This window comes from Talpa occidentalis, unplaced genomic scaffold, assembly GCF_014898055.3.
Source record: "Talpa occidentalis isolate TD23 unplaced genomic scaffold, MPIMG_talOcc4v2.1 talOcc4.11, whole genome shotgun sequence".
NCBI classification, from domain to species: domain Eukaryota; kingdom Metazoa; phylum Chordata; class Mammalia; order Eulipotyphla; family Talpidae; genus Talpa; species Talpa occidentalis.
Genome location: NW_023601104.1, coordinates 93,890,627 through 93,908,221, shown reverse-complemented (window position 1 = coordinate 93,908,221; position 17,595 = coordinate 93,890,627).

The window sequence follows — 17,595 nt, the reverse complement described above, 5'->3', positions numbered from 1 at the left end:
AAAAATCAATTGCATTTTTATATACTAGCAATGAACAATTGAAAGTGAAATTAAGAAAACAATTCCATTCAGTAGCATCAAAGAGAATACAATACTGAGGAATAAATTTAATAAAAGAAGTGCAAGATTTGTATACCAAAAACTACAAAATATTGCTGAGGGAAATTAAGGAATATCTAAATAAACGGAGACATCTCATGTTCGAGGATTAGAAGAATCAATATCGTAAAGATGGCAATTCACCCTAAATTGATCTATAGAGTCGACACAATCCCTATCAAAATCCCAGCAGGTTTTTTCACCAAAATTGACTAGCTGATCTTAAAATTTATATGGAAATGAAAAGACTCAGAATAGCAAAAACAATTTTGAAAAAGAACAAAATGGGAGGTATTTCATCTCCCAATTTCAAGACTGGCTAGAAAGCTTCAGTAATGGAGACAGTGTTAAACCAGCAAGAGACGGACCCACAGATCAGCACAACAGAACTGAGAGCCCGGCGACAAGTCTTCACGTTGATAAAGGTCGATTGATCTTTGATAAAGAAGCCGAGGCCATTAGGACTGACTGGATCTCAGCAAAGGGCACTGGGCCAGCTGAACAGCCCTGTCCCGACACACTCGGATCTTCGCACCACACACAAAAATAGCTCAAAATAGACTTAGTCCTAAATGTAAGGGTCACAGCCGTAGGACTTGTAGAGCAAAGCTTGTTAGAAAACCTTGGGGTTGACAGAGGTTTCTTCGATTCACCATCAGACACACAATCTATAAAAGAAAAAAATGGATGAATTGGACTTCATCAAAATTGAAAACTTTTTTGCTTCAGAAGATATCATTAGGAGAATGAACAGACGAGCTGTGGACAGCGAGAGAAGGCTTGCAATCGTGTATCTGATAAATGACTTGTGCCCAGAATATAGAGGGTACTCAACAAGAAGACAAACATCCAATTAAAAAATGGGCAGAGGATTTGAATAGACATTTCACCAAAGAAGATAAACAAATGCCTAATAAGCACTTGAAAAGATGCTCAACATCATTAGTCATTAGGGAAATGCAAATTAAATCTACAATGAGATACCTCTTCACACACACGCACGCGCACACACACACACATAGACACACACACACAAATTGCTATAATTAAAAAGATGGACAATAACGAATGTGAGCTAGAATGTGGGAAGTAGGAGTCCTTGTCCACGGCGGAGAGAAATCTAAAATAATAAAGCTACTTTGGAAAATGGTCTGGCGTTTTCTTAAAACGTGAAACATAAATTTACTAAATGATGCAATATTTTCACGCCGAGGTATCTACCCGAGGGAAATAAAAACCTAAACCCACACAAAACTTGCATGGAAATGCTCCTAACAGCTTAGTTTCCAATAGCCAAAAAGAGGCAGCGCCGACTGTGTGTGAGCAGTGGATGGATAAAGAGCAAGGAAGAGCCCGACGCTGCTCACCGATGATCAATGGAACATTGTTCATTAGGAGCGGGACGTAGCGACGCATGTTACAATGTGGGTGGACGGACCTCAGAAACGTACTAGGCTTGTGTTTTCCAGTTTTAATTTAATTATATTTCCGTTTTGATTAAACATAGGAGGTAAAGGAAATGAGACACAAAATACCACATTGAGTGATTGCATTTCTCGGAAGTGTCCAGAAAATGCTTGGAAAATGGACCAGTGATCCCTGGGGCAAGGATTGCAAAGGGGATGAATTAAAAAAAAAAAAAAAAAGATGTATTTTTATTTATTTTTGCATACAAGAACTGGGGTATAGGCCTGAGGTACGGGGGGTGAGAGGATTCCCAAGACAGAGTGGGGAGCAGAACAGGTGGATCCACTGCAATCCACTGCTGAGGGGAGCAGCAGGAGACAGGAGAGGTCTGCTGTGCCCTGTGGGTAGCTCCCTGGCCGGGGACTGAACGCAGGCCACAGTTGTGGATAGCTTGATGGCACCGAGACTTTACCCCTGTGCCCCTGAGAAGCCCACAGGGGATGAACTTTAAATGGGGTGAAGGGACCTCCCTGGGGGTGCAAGGGGTTAAGACACAGCACTGTGAAGCTGTCTGCAGCCACTGCAGCACAAATTTGATCCCCAGCCAGGGACATACCCACATGGCGCAGCAGACCTCTCCTGTCTCGCTCGCTGCTCCCCTCAGCAGTGTATTTCAGTGGATCCACCTGTTCTGTTCCCCACTCTGTCTCTGGTGAATCCGCTCACTCCCCACACCTCTGAGCTGTACCCCAGTTTTTGTATTCATAAATAACTAAATCTTTAAAAAAAAGAAATTAAAAAAAATAAATGGGGTGAAGGCTCTTCTTGAGGAGTGTGCTGATCCGGGTCGTGGCCATGGCACACATAAAGTGGGTGAATTTCAGTGGCACCTGGACGCGGGTGGGTATGCTGGGACACCCCCTCTCTGGAGCCTGCTCTCCAGGCTCTTCTCCAGAGCTCTCCTCTTTGGTCCTCCTGACCCCAAGACGCCATCCCCCTGCTTGAGAACCCACAAAGTTTCCTCTGACCTTGAGCTGTGTCCTTCCACAGGGTGGGGTGGGGGTTGGCGGGGGCAGGCCTGGTGATCCTGTGGGGACTCCATCCCCCCTCATGTCTTGTGAACTAACCCACAGAGGGAAGTCACCAATCCTCCCTCTCAGGACTTCCACTTTGGGCCCCGAAGGGACTCCCCTACTTGGCGTGTCTCTGTAGTCAGAGTGCGGGAGAGGATCCAGCTTCAGAGGCCCCGGAAGCACCAGGCAACCCAGTCCTTACCTTGGGGACCAGGCGCCAGTGTTGAAAATCAAACCCTTCAGAGTGTGACCATCCTTACCCCAAGTCTTAGGCCGCAGCCTCAATTCCTTGTGCCCTCCAGCAGCAGGAGATGCTTCTCACGTACAGGAGACCCTCTGGTTGTCTTAATTAGCCTTTAATTGATGATTAACCACCCTCGGCCTTTGCTTGTCTTCCTTCAACGCCTCATCGCCCCCAGCAACAGCATCCAAGGCCGCCCAGCCTGCAGGAAGACCATTGGCCGGCTCTTGCCTGGTGCCTGAGCTCCCCTGGGGTCCCTTTCTGCTTGTCTTAATTGCTCCCCTACCTGAGGGCCGGGGCTCTCCGAGCTCCCTGTCAACAGTGACAGTCCTCAACGCCCACCATCCGCGGGGGCACAGCTCCGAGTCCTGTGTCGGAGGTAGTGGGTGGCCCCAGCAGCTGCTGGAAGTCAGTCCCGTCTGTCTCTGATACCAGACTTGCCTGCAGGGTCCTCCAGGAGGGTCCTCGGGCCACGCTGTTGGGAGGGAGCCAAAGGCAGCAAGACATGGCAGAAGCCGAGCTGCACTCATCCTCATGCTCACACGCACGCTCTGGCCCCGGGTGGCCCCTCGGAGTCGGCACACTCAGCTCTCTCTCCGGGTTGCCCGACAGGGTGTGAACGGGGGTGAGGTGGGGCTGTTGGGATGAGGGCACCCCCAGAGAGGTCTCAGGTGAAAGCCAGGGTGGCAGGAGGCGGGTCAATCTGGGCAGCGCTCAGGTCACCTGAGCTTTCTCCTGCGTCTGACACTGGGTTAAAATCCGAATTTGGACAGCGGGGCACATCTGGGGCGACTTCCTGGCAATTCTACAAGAAACAACCCTCAGGCCACCTTGGCTATCAGCCCTCACGAGCCTACGGGCCCCATTCTGAAGGACTCCGTGCACGAGTAAAGGCCGCACACCTCCAAGGCTGCCAAAGGGAGCTGCTGCCCCCGGCCGGGTGCCTTGGGCACAGACAGGCGCCTCCTTTCAAAAACTCCTACGGTGCCCCCCGGATGCCGCCGCTGCCTTCACTCACCCTCTCTCAGCCGCCTGGATAAGTGTCGGATCTTACGTTCTGAATAGAAAATACACTTTTGGGGGAGGGGATGCTTGGTTTTAGTTTTTTATTACCGTGTAAGCAGCAGGCGACGTCACGCCCATTTCCGGCACATCTGGGGTTTGACACCTGCAAGACGGTGTCCACGGCCCCGCTCCCTCTGCCGGGAGCCCCCTCTCAGCACCCTCTTGCCAGCCGGCGTCCTCACCACGGGGAACACTCAGGGAGGTCGGGGTGGGGCCGCCCCCCGCAGGTGCTGCTCCTCCACCTGGGCACTGGACGCTGCCCCCAGGGGCGGGGCGGACACTCGGCCTGACCCCAGCAGCCCGTGCCCTCCCAGTGGTGACGCTGTGGGTGCAGGGAGAGAACACCCTTCCCCTGGGAGCCCCTGAGGCAGACAGAGAGGGCCAGAGCCAAGGAGAAGGGGGCAGAGAGAGAAGGGAGGGACCCAGTGCTGGACACTCCAGCTTTCCCGACTCGGCAGACCCCTAGATCCTCTTTCTTTCTTAGGCCGCTTGAGCGGGACTCGCGGTCCCTTCCTAGCGCTGTCGGGCACATGAAGACGCAGGCCTTGGGGGACCTTCGGACACGGGGGGCTGGGCATGTGCGATGAGCGGGATGGTGTGGTCCACCTGGGACTCCTCGTTGCTCCTTACAGGGACTTACTCGTGTCGCTGGCCAGGCGGGACTCCCCACGTGATGCCCCGCGCCCTCGGCGCTTTCGGAGCCCGGCAGCGGCACTGCTCAAAGACGGGCGGGTCACCTAGGGGCCACGGTCCCGCGCGGGCAAGCCACAGAGCGGGCTCAGGCCCAGCACTCCGGGGTCCCTGCCCCGGCAGTCCGAAGTCCAGCAATGTCCCCATGGGCAGGCCGTGCCGGCTGGGACAGCCACTGGGAGGACAGGTGGACACACAATGTCACGTGAACCTGTCCTGGGGCTTTGTCCCCATCACCCCGTAAAACGTGGGGTGTCGCTACTTCCAGGGTCCACAGCTCTCGCTACCTCTGTGGACACAGCTCTCACCTCCTCCTTGGGGTGGGGGGGGAGGCCGCGAGGGCCAGAACTGACGCCCAGAGCAGCCTCCTCCACCTGGGACTCTGGGCGCCTTGGACTCTGGCCCCAGGGGCCGGCTTGGGGAACTGCTCCCTGGGGCTCTCCACGGGCTCCCCCTTCCCACCTTCCACCTCCCTTGGGAGCTTCCCAAAGACCCTGGGGGTCCCGGGGCCCTGGTCTATTGGGTGCGGGAGTCACACCTTCCAGTCCTGGTTGTGAGGGCGAGGAGGACCCTGGTGTCTGCTGCTGAGGGGCTCCCCAGACCTCGCTCGATCTCTCTCTCTCTCTCCCCCCACACACACCTCTTTTTGTTTCTCCAAACTTCATCCTACGTGGTCCCTCCAGCTTCAGGTTCTGGTGGAGGTGAGAGGTGGCTGTGGGTGGAGGCTTAAGGTCCTGACCTCTCAAACTAGCTCCTGTGGGGCGGGAGAGGGACAGGGGCTCGGGGCGGGGCTCTGGTCTGCTGATCTCCTGAGGTTGGGCTGGGGTTTGGCCACGCAAACCTTTAGGACTCAGGGTGGGGCGGGGGTCCTGTCAGAAAGTACACGGGGTGTTGAATCTGCAGAGCCAGCCATGTCCACCTAGGTCCCGGCTCCCTTGGGCCCCCAGCGTGGCGTCTTCAGCACAGCTTGGCCGCCCCCGCGGGCTGGTGCACAGGACAGTGGGGCTGGGGACAGGTCCCCCAGAAGGCCAGGGGAGGGGTCCAGGCGACCCTGGGAAACCCCTTCCACCGCGGCTCGCCCTCCCTGGGCCACCATTCTCTGCGCGGTTCCCGACAGCTGGGGGCCGTGGCTGGGGTCGAGGGCGGCTCTTACTCCTGAGCACCCCCCCACCGTGGGACTCTTTCCTGCTTTCAGGTTTTTGTTTTGTTCTGTTTTGTGTTTGAAAGGAACAGAAGCCAAGCACCAGGGAGACTTCCAAATGAGTTGCTGGTGGGTGAGGGGGGTGGGGGTGGGGGGGGAGGCCCTCAGTGGCGCCCCCTCTTCTGGGGCCGAGGCATTCTGCCTGCTGCACCCGCCACCTCTCCGTCAAGCTTGGTGCTGCCCTCTCCCGCCAGCCAGCTTCAATGGGTGCTAATGAAGCCTCTGCCAGCGGTGCCCCCCAAATGGGCCCCCGTGGCTCTGCCTCTGCAGAAAATAACAAGTGGGGAGAAGCCAGACAGTGCCTCTGCGCCCAGGCTTTTGAAAGTGCTCAGGACCTGCCTGCTCAGACACCCTTGAATAAGTGGGGGAGGAGCTGGTGAAATGCGAATCAGTTGAAGAAATTAGACCTAGTTTGTCCAGATTAAGGATAGCTCTTAATTAAGTGGCCCGATCTCTCTTGCTGGGGGAAAAAAAAAATCACTTCAACTCTTAATTTTCTTAAGCATCCCTGTAAGGACATATGTGCAAAGGCTTCTGGGGGTATTTATTAGGTGGTTTGATTTTAATCACCCTTGGCTAGGCTTTGCAGGAGATGTCGTTGCACTGAATTCTCCGCCAGCCAGACCCTCTCGGAAGTCCACTAGGTTCTTGGGGTGGGGGGAGGAAATTTCCATTCTGTTCCTAACTTCAGGCGCACCAGGCCCAGGTGACCCAGGATGGGGTCCAGGATCCTCTCGGGAGGACCTTCAAGAGGGGTTCAGATCCCTCAGAAACCCCCTGCCCCCTACACAGGGTGCCCTTACGTACTTCCCAGCTCTGCCAGAGAGCAGGATTGCACAGGAGAGGGGTGCAGGGGGGCTGAAAGTAGAAAGAGGGGAAGAATATTCCAGAAGCTCCCCCAAAAGGAGCAGAAGGCTTAGAGTGGATCTCTGAAGCGATGGATGGAGCGTGGGTAGATGTGAGGATGGAAGGCGGTAGCAGGTAGGGGGGAGCGTCAGGCCAAGGTGGGGGTCCAACCCAGAGCCCTCCTGGGGGCTGGGGAGGTGGAGGGAGCCGGAGTGGAGAAGCCCCGGCTCATCCTGGGGCTTCCGAGCCTGTTGGGACTTGAGACTTTGTTTCCCGGTTTTCAGCAGGGAGCTGCGGGCTCTGATTGATGGTTTTCTGGGTGCTTGATGGCTGGGTGGAGCCTGAGGCCCAGGCGGGCCCTGGGGGCTAAGGACATGACCTGCGGGAAGGCAGTGACGCACGAGGTTGAACCCAGCGTTGGGGGCATGGGATGGAAACGTGAGGATGTGCAGCTTGTGTGGGTGTATTTGGGGGTGACCACGGTCCTCCCTGAAAACACGACCTTGCTCAAGAGTTCAGGATGAAGAGATCTGGCTGAAGAGTGTTGCCAGGGTGTTAGGAGAACCCTGGAGGTAAGCAGCGGATGGAGCTGCACACGCACACATGTGCACACATGCACACACAAGCACGCACACACATACGTGCATGCTGGGCTACGGGGCAGGGAGCAGCCGCCGGCCTCACTCCTGGGACCAAGGACTGGGAGGAAATGCCTGACCTCTCTGCCCTCTGGTCTCCAAGTGGGGCCTCCACCCCAGCTGGGCCAGGGGTCAACCCCCCCCCTGGTGCAGGGTGGATGGGGCAGGGTCAAGGGGCCCGGAGGTTCCATTTATAACCTACTCTGGTGCTTGGACCCCGCGCCTCTCCCGCTAGGCTCTCTACGAACTGTCCCAGGGGAGATGAAAGTCGTCCTCAGCCCACCTCCGCGGGCAGGTCGGCTCTGAGGATGGCCCAGCCCCTGCTGCTGCGGTGGTTCCGAAACCTGCGCTCAGCCCGCACCCTGGGCGGCCCCCCAGGCTCCAGCTTCCCTCCGCAGCCTGCTCTGCGCTGGGGAGGGGGCGCTCCTGAGGTTGACAAGTTCACTCGTCCCCGCAGGCTGCCCAGGCTCTCGGAGTCCTGCCCACCCTGACGGCCCAGCATCCGACCCCCCCACCGGCTCCCAGGACCCGGGCAGAACCAGCCCCCCAGGCTTCCCCGCCCCTTCCTGCGCTCTCCTAACTGCCCCTTCGTAGCTGAGGCTCCGGCGCCTTCTGCGGGCCCCACCTGATCCCACCATTTTCCTTTCTAAGGAGGTGGTGTGGAGGGGCGGGTGGTCCTGGTCTGGGACCTGGGGTGGGCTTGCCGCCCTACCCAGTCGGGGAGACTGAGCCTGCGCGTGCAGCATGGGGGTCCGGGCCAGCTCGAGGGTCCTCTCCCAAACCTGCTCCTTCCACCCATGGTCAGGTCGCGGCAGGGGAGGGGCAGGTGAGCAGGGAGAGGAGACCCGACGCCTCTGACTGAGCACCCTTCCCCGGCAGGTGAGGGAGTGGGTTAGGGAGGACCCAAGGAAACGTGGGGGCTGCCAGGCTACCCCTCCGCGCCACCCTGGCGAGTCTTCTGTGCACCTTGGGACTAGGCTTGTCCATCCATCCATCCTCCGGTCTCCACTGGGACTCGGGGGACCCCAGCTCGTGGCCCACCAGCCCATTCCTCTGCCGTAGCCGTCTGGGCCCAGTTAGGCTGCACCCCCGGGCCAGGGGTGCCATGGCGGCACGAGGGTCCCGGGGGACCTGGGGGTGTTCTGCGGCGTCTGGACACCGGCCGGGCCCCCACACGATGGCAGCACGCACGCACGCACGCCCCGATGCCCGCTGGGCTGCCGCCTGGGCCGGGGCCAGCACCGCCCTCGGCTCCCTGGCCCGGCTCCCTGCTCTCCGTGGGGCTGCTGCCCTCACATCCGCCCCAAACGATGTCTGGGAGCCCTTCCCATCTCCCCGTCACCTGGTGCCCCTGGACCAGCAGCAGAACCCAGTCCTTCAGGTGCTGCCGATCCCCAGAGAGACTGACAACCGCCTCCCCCAATCAAGAGGGGGCAGAGGGCGGCACCAGGGCTGAGGGACAGCCTCTGCCCCCCGCCCAGTCTCCCCAGCCCTTGGCTGCCCCGACTGCCCCCTACCGAAGCCGGGTGCCCAGCTCTGGGCCTGGCCCAGCTGCGGGGGAACAGGTGTGTCTCGGAGAAGGGTTGTGCGCTGAAGTGGGTGGAGGTCTGCCAAGGACAGCGATGGACCCACGCAAGGGCTGGGAGTTGGGGGCCGGCGCCGCGCTCCAGCAGGGTGGCATCTTGTCCTGCCCGGTCCCCCATCTACCCTGCCTCCCCGCTGCTCCCGCGTCTTCCCTGGGTGCCCTGGGCAATCACGCGCCCCACTGCCTCCTCTCCCTGCCTTCATCCCCACCCGCTGCCCTCTCTGTGCCCCCCATGCCCCCTCGGGACCCAACACTGGCCCAGCACCTTCAACAACCTTTCAGGGACGCCCTGCTGGGGACCTGAGCCTGCTGCCCGCAGGGCATGGGGAGCCCCGGGGAGTGGCAGCCCCGGGGAGTGGGGTGGGGAGAAGACCACCTTGGGGTGCTCTTGCTCCGGGGGACATCAGGTAATGTCTGTAGTCTTTTTTATTTTTTTAATAAATTCTACTTTTTTTCTATCATTTTTTATTAACGTAACATTGGCTGATGGCATCATGTGCGCGTCAGCACTCTGATTTGCCGTCTGCACGGCCACTCTGTGGGCACTGAGGCTGTTTCCAGCCTCCACCTATAACTGCAAACCTGTGACTGTCACCGCCAGGTGCTCTGCATGGGCCGCGGTGGGGAGGGCCCAGGTGCGCCGAGCAGCCCCCCCGAAGCACTGGCAGTGACGAGGTCGGGGGACTGGCTGTGGGGGCGCAGAGGGGCGGGTGCTGCGGGGCATTGTGAGGGCTCCTAGTTCTGGGGGCCCCCCTCTGGAGCCCATTCTCGAGAACCAAAGGCACACCCCTAGTGGGCTAGTCAGGGCACAGTGCCTCCTGCCCGCCTGCTGACCCTCACGGCCCCTGACTCCCTGGCCTTGTCTGCTGTTGAGTTGAGAGCAGGGCTGGTGGGCCTGGCCGGGGTGCCCAGGTCCCCCCTCCCTGTGCAGCCCCCTTGGCCCCCTGGGCTCAGTTCCCCAAAGAAGGCGCCTGGGGTCAAGGCCCAGTGCTGGGCCCCCGCCAGTCCTGGTGCCCAGCCTGGGATGTGGAGGTCAGCCTAGCAGGCCATCCATCAAGCTTGGGCCCACATGGCGTGGCACAGCCCCAGGCTGTGCACAGTTGATCCAGGGGCCCCCCGCAGGAATGAGCCCCATTTGCCACACCTGCCTTATTGATAGCTCCCAAGCAAACATGAGACGCCAGGAATGTTTGAATGATCAGGAAGATTCTGTTCCAGGAGATGCCATCCGTCCATCCAGGCTATTTAGGGTGCCAGTGGGGCCGGGCAGGCGGAGGGCAGGGGGCTCCTTGCTGATCTGGTTACGGCCATGTGCAGGGTCAGCAAATGCCGCCATTTCTGCCCGGTGAGCTAATGGGACTGCTTGTGACTGTGCCCAAAGTGTCCTTGCTGCAGGCCTGGGATGGGATGGAGGGAGGCGTCAGCTGGCAGGGAAACCTGAGCTCTTTCTGAGCTGCTCTGAGACTTTTCCTTAAGCTAAGTGTACCCCCAAACCCACAACAGCCCAGGGAAGGACACCCAGACAACCCTTGGGGGCTCAGACTTGGAGGGACACAGGGACAGGGGACGAGGGGGTGTAGGACTCTGTATTGGGTGTTCTGAGGAAAAAGACATCTTGATCCACAGCACCCCGCTTCCTGGTTGAGCCTGGATACCCCCTCTCTGTTGCTTTGTGGTGAAAGTAGGGAGCTTTAGCCCTCTGGCAGGCTCCTGGGAAGATCCAGTGACAACGTTTGCCTGGGGGGAACTAAGGACCCTTTCTGGGGTCCTGGTTGTGGTGCAGTGTCTGGAGCCTTCCCTGCAGCTGCCACCCTTCTTCTGGAATGATGTTGGGGGTCTCCATGGGGAGGGTGGGAGGGTGAGGGAGTGTTTGTCACTTTACATCAGGTTCCTTGGTGTGCAAGCAGTGACTGCGGGGCCCTGTGCCAGCACATGGGCTGCCAACCCAACCCCACTTGCCTGTCTTTTTTCCCAGCTTGGTGATTCCAGGGGCCCCCACTCTTGTTGGTCTCCCCATATCCTTCCCAGTCTCTAACCTGAGATGCCACATTGCCTGCCCCCTTTCCTCTTACGAGAGGGCTGGCAAGAATGGGATCCTATGGTGCAGGTGCACCCCCTCCCTGTTCATGACATAGCCTGCAGTGCACCCCTTGATCCACAGCACCCCACTTCCTGGACATCAGAGCCCCCCACCCCTACCTGCTCTGTTGGGCTTGTCTTTCCCCCTCAATCATTTTTTTCCCCTCCCAATGACTCTGGCTACCTCAAAGGTTCTTGTCTGGCCATGCTGTCCATTAGGGGGGATTGTGGCCACCCCCAGGGGTGAGGGGGGGTCTTCTCTGGCCAAGCCGTCCGTTAGGGGAGCAGCCCGTAGGGGTCCCGTCCCCACTGTGGAGGTCTGCGCCTCCCCTCTGCCCTGGAGACACAGTGGGCAGCTCCCATCTACTTCAATTTGGTTGACAAACATCAGGCCCGAAACAGATCTGCAGTTGAAAGGGGAAAATTCCTCCATGTTTTAATTTGCTCCATCCAACTCGAGCCAAAGAGGCCCTGGGTTGACTTTTTCCACCTCCCGCCCCAGGAATGGAGGCGGGCGGCAGCTGTGGGCACCGAGCGCAGCCTGTCCTCGCTGGCCCCTGGAATGGCCGAGCTCAGCACATTGAGAAGATTCTGACATTCTCTGACTCTTGACTCTTCCCAAAGTAGCATCTCTGGCGGGCAGCGTTACCTTGTAAGGCAGCTGCTGGCGGGGCGGAGGAGCGTGCGGTCAGCTCGCGGAGGACAGGCCGGGGACAGGCATAAACGGCCCAGGGATTATCTCCGGCTCTCGGAGCACTTGGTAGGGGGCAGGAATGAGACGCGGGTGCCAAGGGAGGGAGAGGTGTTGGTGTAGTTTTCGGATGCCAGAACTATAATTATGGGGTGAGAAGCTCATGCTAACCCGTAACCAAGGCTGCGGGGAAACCATGAAACCCAATCGCCCCGGACTCGGGCGAGGGCCTCCTTTGAAGCCTATTTCGGAGCTGACGCGTTCACCCCGGGCCAGGCTGGCGGCGTCAGGTGGCGCATGCTTCTCCAAGTAGCTCTTTCGTGCCACCTGTTGCGAGACAACCTCAGACGACTTGGAGGGACTTTCCAGAGAGCCCTGGGCGCCTGTGTGTTGGGGGGGTCTTGACCGAACAGAGGACTTCCCAAGGACGCGGGCCTGGGTTGGGGCGAGCTTCTGGAAGGGGGCTGCCCAGGGCAGAGGACGTGGCTGGGCGGTCAGCGTGGGAGGAGGGGTGTCTGCGGCCCCCGCCAGGGTGTAAATGTGGCCTCGGGGGGAAGTGGCCTTGCTGGTGAATCTGGGTGAAAGGTCACGGAGGCTCCTGTCTTCTGCTCTCGGCCTTAATGTCCCCTGTTCACTCTTCATCGTGAAAACGTTAAAAAGAAAAGCTGTCCCTGCTGCTCCTCCGCCGGCACGAGTGTCCCTGGCTCCCCGGGTCTGTGAGCCGCAGCCCCGTCCCTGGGAGTCGCCGGCCCTCCCTCTTCCTGCCACCACTGACCACATCCTCCGAGGCTAGCGGCTCCCGGAGGATCCCACACACACAGGCTCGGCGGAGGCCAAGCCACGCGGTCACGCTGTCGCCACAGCGTTGGCCAAGGCCCTTTCTTAGAAAGCCACGGGCCGGGTGTCCCCCCCCAGCGCAGCCCCACCCGCACGCCGGGCGAGACGCCCTTCCGCGCTGCCTCTGGAGGAAGCGGGGTCCTCGGGGAACGGCCAGAGCAGAAACCCAGCCGAGGGGGTGTCCTGAGTCTAAAGGACCCCGCGTTAGTCAGCAGATGCCTCTGAGCCAAGCCTGGATAAGGCCGGCCTGCCCCCGGGACCCATGATGCTCGCCGGCACGAACTTGCAAAGTCTCAGCTTAATTCCTGGCGCTCTGAAGTCCACCTCCTTCCTGAGGCTGGTGGTTACTGTGCTAATCAGCTAGGCCGCAACGGCAATTAGACGTGACCGCTGGGGAGCGGAGCCAGCTCCGTGCCACCGTGGGCAGCCTGGGGAAGCCTCGCGCCGGCCGCTCCCAGAAGCCCGGGACCAGGCTGAGAGGCGCCGCCCAGAGGGCAGACCTGCTTCCCTGCTTGCATATTCTGGGGTCCCAGGGATGGAGCCCCTCCCTCACCGTGACACAGAGGCAGGCTCAGCCTCGGGCAGGGCTTGGGCCCATCGCTCTGGGTGCTAGGGGGGTACGGGCTCGCCGGCGGCAGCACTTGGCTCTTTCTCCCTGACCTTGGACTCTGCTTGCCCAGCAGGCCCTGGGCAGAGCCAAGGCTGGAGACTGGCTCCTGCTGCCTTCACCACCGCAGCCATGGAGGTCACCTCTGTCCAGCCCCGAGCTCATCCCTAGGCCCCTCTTGGCAAGGCCCCTCCTCGGAGAACCCCTGGGGTCAGCGGCACCAGGGCCTTCAGTGTTGGCGACCCTCCCTGCCTGACCCTGTCCCCAACCCCCAGGCCCTGCCCCTGCCTCCGCCCTCCCTTCTGCGCTGTCTCTGTGACCCTCTGGGGCCTCCTAGGAGGGAATCGGCACTAGCTGACATTTTCCAACTGGCTTATTCCACTCAGCACCTGGTTCTCCATGGTCACAGCGAGTGTGAGGACTAACTTCATTTCTTTTTAAGTCCGAGTAATGACGTACGCACACACCCCACTTTTTTCATCCACGCGTCCCCCATGGACCTGGGGATGTGCTCCTGTCGTGTGACTAGCAAGGCTGCGAGCTCGGGGTGCAGGGATCTGCTCAGCCTCTGCTTCAGCTCCTTTGGGTGTGCACCCAGAGTGGACGGGTGGGGTCACCTGAGCATCTTAAAGTGCAGAAGCTCACCCCCTGTTCTCATTACAGAAAGCCCACTGGGAGGCTATGTTGGGGGGTGGGTGATGAGGGAGCCCATGTGGAGTTCGTGTGGAGGCCTGGAGGGAAGAGACAATTAGCTGGGAAGAGGGGGCAGGGAGGGAATGTGGGATTGTTTGGGGGTCTTTTTATCCTGCCAGCCCAGATAATGCGCTGGCTCTGGGCAGGCGAGGAGAGGGTGAGAATGGTCCGGATTGCAGCTGGGCGGGCTGAGTGGCTGATAATGACACCATTATCCCAGATGCGGGGGTGCGAGGCCTCCCTTGTTGACAGGGAGGAAGGGGGGAGATAATGAGCTCAATTTGGCCGATTTAATAATTTCTTCCTTCATGAATTCAACAAACATTTCTGGAGGGTCCATTATGTGCTAAGCACCGTGCTGCACGCCCAGCAAACAAGACCAGGGAGTGAGGCTGCGGGCCCAGCCGCCCCCTACCGCCCCCCACCGCCCCCATCTGCCCCCCCCCACCACCCCAGCCGGATTCGTGGAAACACTCAGCCCTGGGCGAGGTGCCTTCAAGAAGGCCTGTCGCGGAGGGTACAGACGCTCCAAGGAGACAGAGTAGGGGGTTCTGGGGAGACTAAGGTGGAGGTGTCGAGGCCTAGGAAGGACCAGCATGGTGGCCACAGAGCACGTGTGTGCATATGAGCGTGCACAAGTATGTGTGCTGCATGTGAGTGCTACGTACTCTTGCTTGTGTGTCTGCAAAGAGGAGACGGGTTCAGCCAGGCTGAGGTCTGGGGCTGGGGCAGGCTGATGGGGAGCCTCAGGCTGCTGAGGCAAGAGCATCGCTCTGGTAGGGCCTGGCGCCGGGTCACGGTGGAGGGTAGGGGAGGCAGTGCTGAGGGTCTCTGGGTTCAGGGGTGCAGGACAGGAAGGCGAAGGAGTCGGCCACCTCCTTTTGAAAGACGCCACCAGGAAGACCCCATCCGCAGCTGGCACTGTCTCCACACAGGGCCAGCGCTCCAGCCATCCTATCTGTGCCCGGACCGCAGGGCAGAGAAGCCCGTGGGTGGCTCCTGTGGAGTGGGTGCGGCACTGACCTCAGCTTGAGGGCTGGGGGCACAGCAAGGCCCCTGGGGAGGTCGGGGAGCTGCCGTGGTGGTGACAGCACACCGGAGAGGCTGGGGGTCCGCGATCTGAGGCCCGGCTCCACGTGGGCCGGTCAGCAGCCCCCACGCGCCCTGCTGGGCACCTGCTCTGCGTGGCTGCTGCGGAGGCTGGAGGTGAGCGGCTCACTCTGGGCGGCAGGGGATTAATGCCGACTGAGAGCCGGTCAGGTGCACAGGGGCTTTGTCCAGACCTGTTTGCCTTTTGTCCCCGCCTGCCGAACACCCAGGCGGCATGATGTCATTCCAGACGCATTAAGCTGGAACAGCTCAAAATTGAATAATTAATTACACTCGGCTTCAATCGCAGTGACTAATTGATCAGGGGCTGCCAGCAGACACCTGGACGGGATTAGCTGTGCACAATGAGGGCCGTGGGCAGGTGGTGTGGCCCCTCCGGACCCCCGGCCCCGTGTGCAACTTAATTAGACTGGCTTATTTCTCTGCTTTTGCTGAAGAGCCCGAACAGGCCCACCCAGGACCGGTGGCCACGAGTGGGCAGAGTGTGGCTCAGGCACCTGTTTGCTGCTTGAGGTCCAGAAGAGACTGGCCTCCGGCCCTGACCTCTGCACCTTCTGCTCTATGCCTGGACCCAAATCCTGACTCTACCCCCTCATGGCGCCGCCTCATCGGTCAATTTCAGATTGTCACCGTTGTGCAGGCACCGTGGATACCCTGGCAAGGCTGCCGCCAACATCGGATTGTCAGATCCCTCTGGGAAGCCCCTTACTCTCACCTCCTTAGTTTCCTTAGTTTGGCCACGGCTGTTGCAGTTGGCACTCCCAGCCCTGTCCACCAGTCCTGCAGCTCTTGTTCCTACCTGGAGAAACCCTCTAAGGTGCCGGCTTTGGACATGACCCCCTCCCAGGCTGCCCTGGGCCACTGTCCATGGAGATGGGCATCTGCTGTTTGGGACCTCGCTTCTGGGCCTGTTCTCACACCAGGCACAGGCGTCACGTTGGGGGTTCACAGCCATGTGCGTGGCACCCTCAGCTCCTCAACAGGCAGAGAGGGGCAGGCCGCATACTGCACAACTCAGGCGTTGCGGGTGTGGCTGTGTGTGGTGCATAATCACACAACACCAAGCACCAGCCCCTGGGCACTCAGGGTGTCCCTCACCTGTCTCCTGGTCAGCAGTCCCATAACCTGTCCCCACCCAACCTCAGTCCCATTTCCAGAGCCGCACACCAGGGTGACATCCCGGATGGACATCCCAGATGGATGTCCCCCGCAGTCCCCCTGGGCCCAGCCCTCGCCTCCTGGGGCCAGATGCCCCTGCAGTACTGCTCTCTCCCTCTTTGCTCCTCGTCTTGGCTTCCAGTGAGTCCCCGACCCCAGGCTCCTACACTCGGGCGTGTCAGTGCGCTGGGGCGGGAGCTTTGACCTGCCATGTGGGCTGCTGACTCTCGACCCCAGCATGGCCCATGGATGTGTTGGGACAACTTTCCCTCGATTTTTCTGGGCAAAAAACAGAGGGGACTAGATGTGAATTTCTTTTTTTTTTTTTAAGTTTTCTTTTTAAAGATTTATTTATTTATGCATACAAGAACTGGGGCATGGGGGTGAGAAGACACACCAGAGACAGAGTGGGGAGCAGATCAGGCAGATCCACTGAAATCCACTGCTGAGGGGAGCAGCAGGGAGACAGGAGAGGTCTGCTGTGCCTTGTGGGTAGCAACCTGGCCTGGGATCGAACTCGTGCTGCAGTGATTGCTTGATGGTGCTGAGACTTAACCCCTGCGCCACCAGGGAGGCCCAAGATGCATGGAGGAGACCAAAACAGGGAGCTGACCTCGCCTGTGCGCCTCTATCAGATCAGTGCCCCACTGAGTGTCTGAATGAGGGCTTGGGAAGGGGCAGGCATCCCCTCACTCACACAGTGGGGTCCATTATCTCCCTTTGGGGGACTTTGAGAGGCATCTGCCCTGCTCTGTCCACCCACTTGCAGAGAGAAGGGAAGGCCTCGCCAACACAAACAGGAGCCTGCTCGAGTGCCCACTCAGCCCCCGAGTCTGTGGCCTGCTCCAAGGGGCGCAGGGGCCACCAAGTCACCCTATAGCCCGGCCCTAGCAGCTGCAGAGGCGATGGGCCCGTGGCCAGACCCATGGGGTAAATAGTGGGGCATTTCCCTGGATTCACGGTTTTATCCGAAGGGAGGCGATTTGTTTCTGATCTTTATTTTTAGGCGACAAAGCGGTGCTGGCTTGTTGTAACAGATTCAAACACAGAAGAATGTACGCTCCCTCAAAAGTAATCGCTGTTAAACTGGTTGCTGTGGCTTCTTCCAAATATTTTTAGGCATATACAGTCACTGAACTAAGTATGTACATATGTGCCGTTTTTTTAACAGAGGCTCGGGCCCACTGGGCTCCCGCAGTGCCCACTGACAGCAAGGGAGCACCCCGTGCCCATACATGTGGCTGGCAGCGCCTGGCAGTACAGTAAATCGCAGCTCTTAAATGGGTGTCACGATGGCTCATCCAGTCATTTCTCTAATGATGGACAAAGAGGTCGCTACAATTTTTTATGATTACAAATAGTGCCCATGAAAAGGGGGCCGGACACACCATCCATTTCAGCGGGACCCAGGGAAATGGTCTTTGAAATGTTGCTTTTCAAAAGGTTATGCCAGGCCTCCCCGGTGGCGCAGCGGTTGAGCGCTGGGTTTCAAAGCTGCCCGCAGCCTCTGCAGCGCCGGTTCAATCCCTGGCTGCTCCCCGGCCACCGGAGGAGGGTCCCACATGGCGCGCAGAC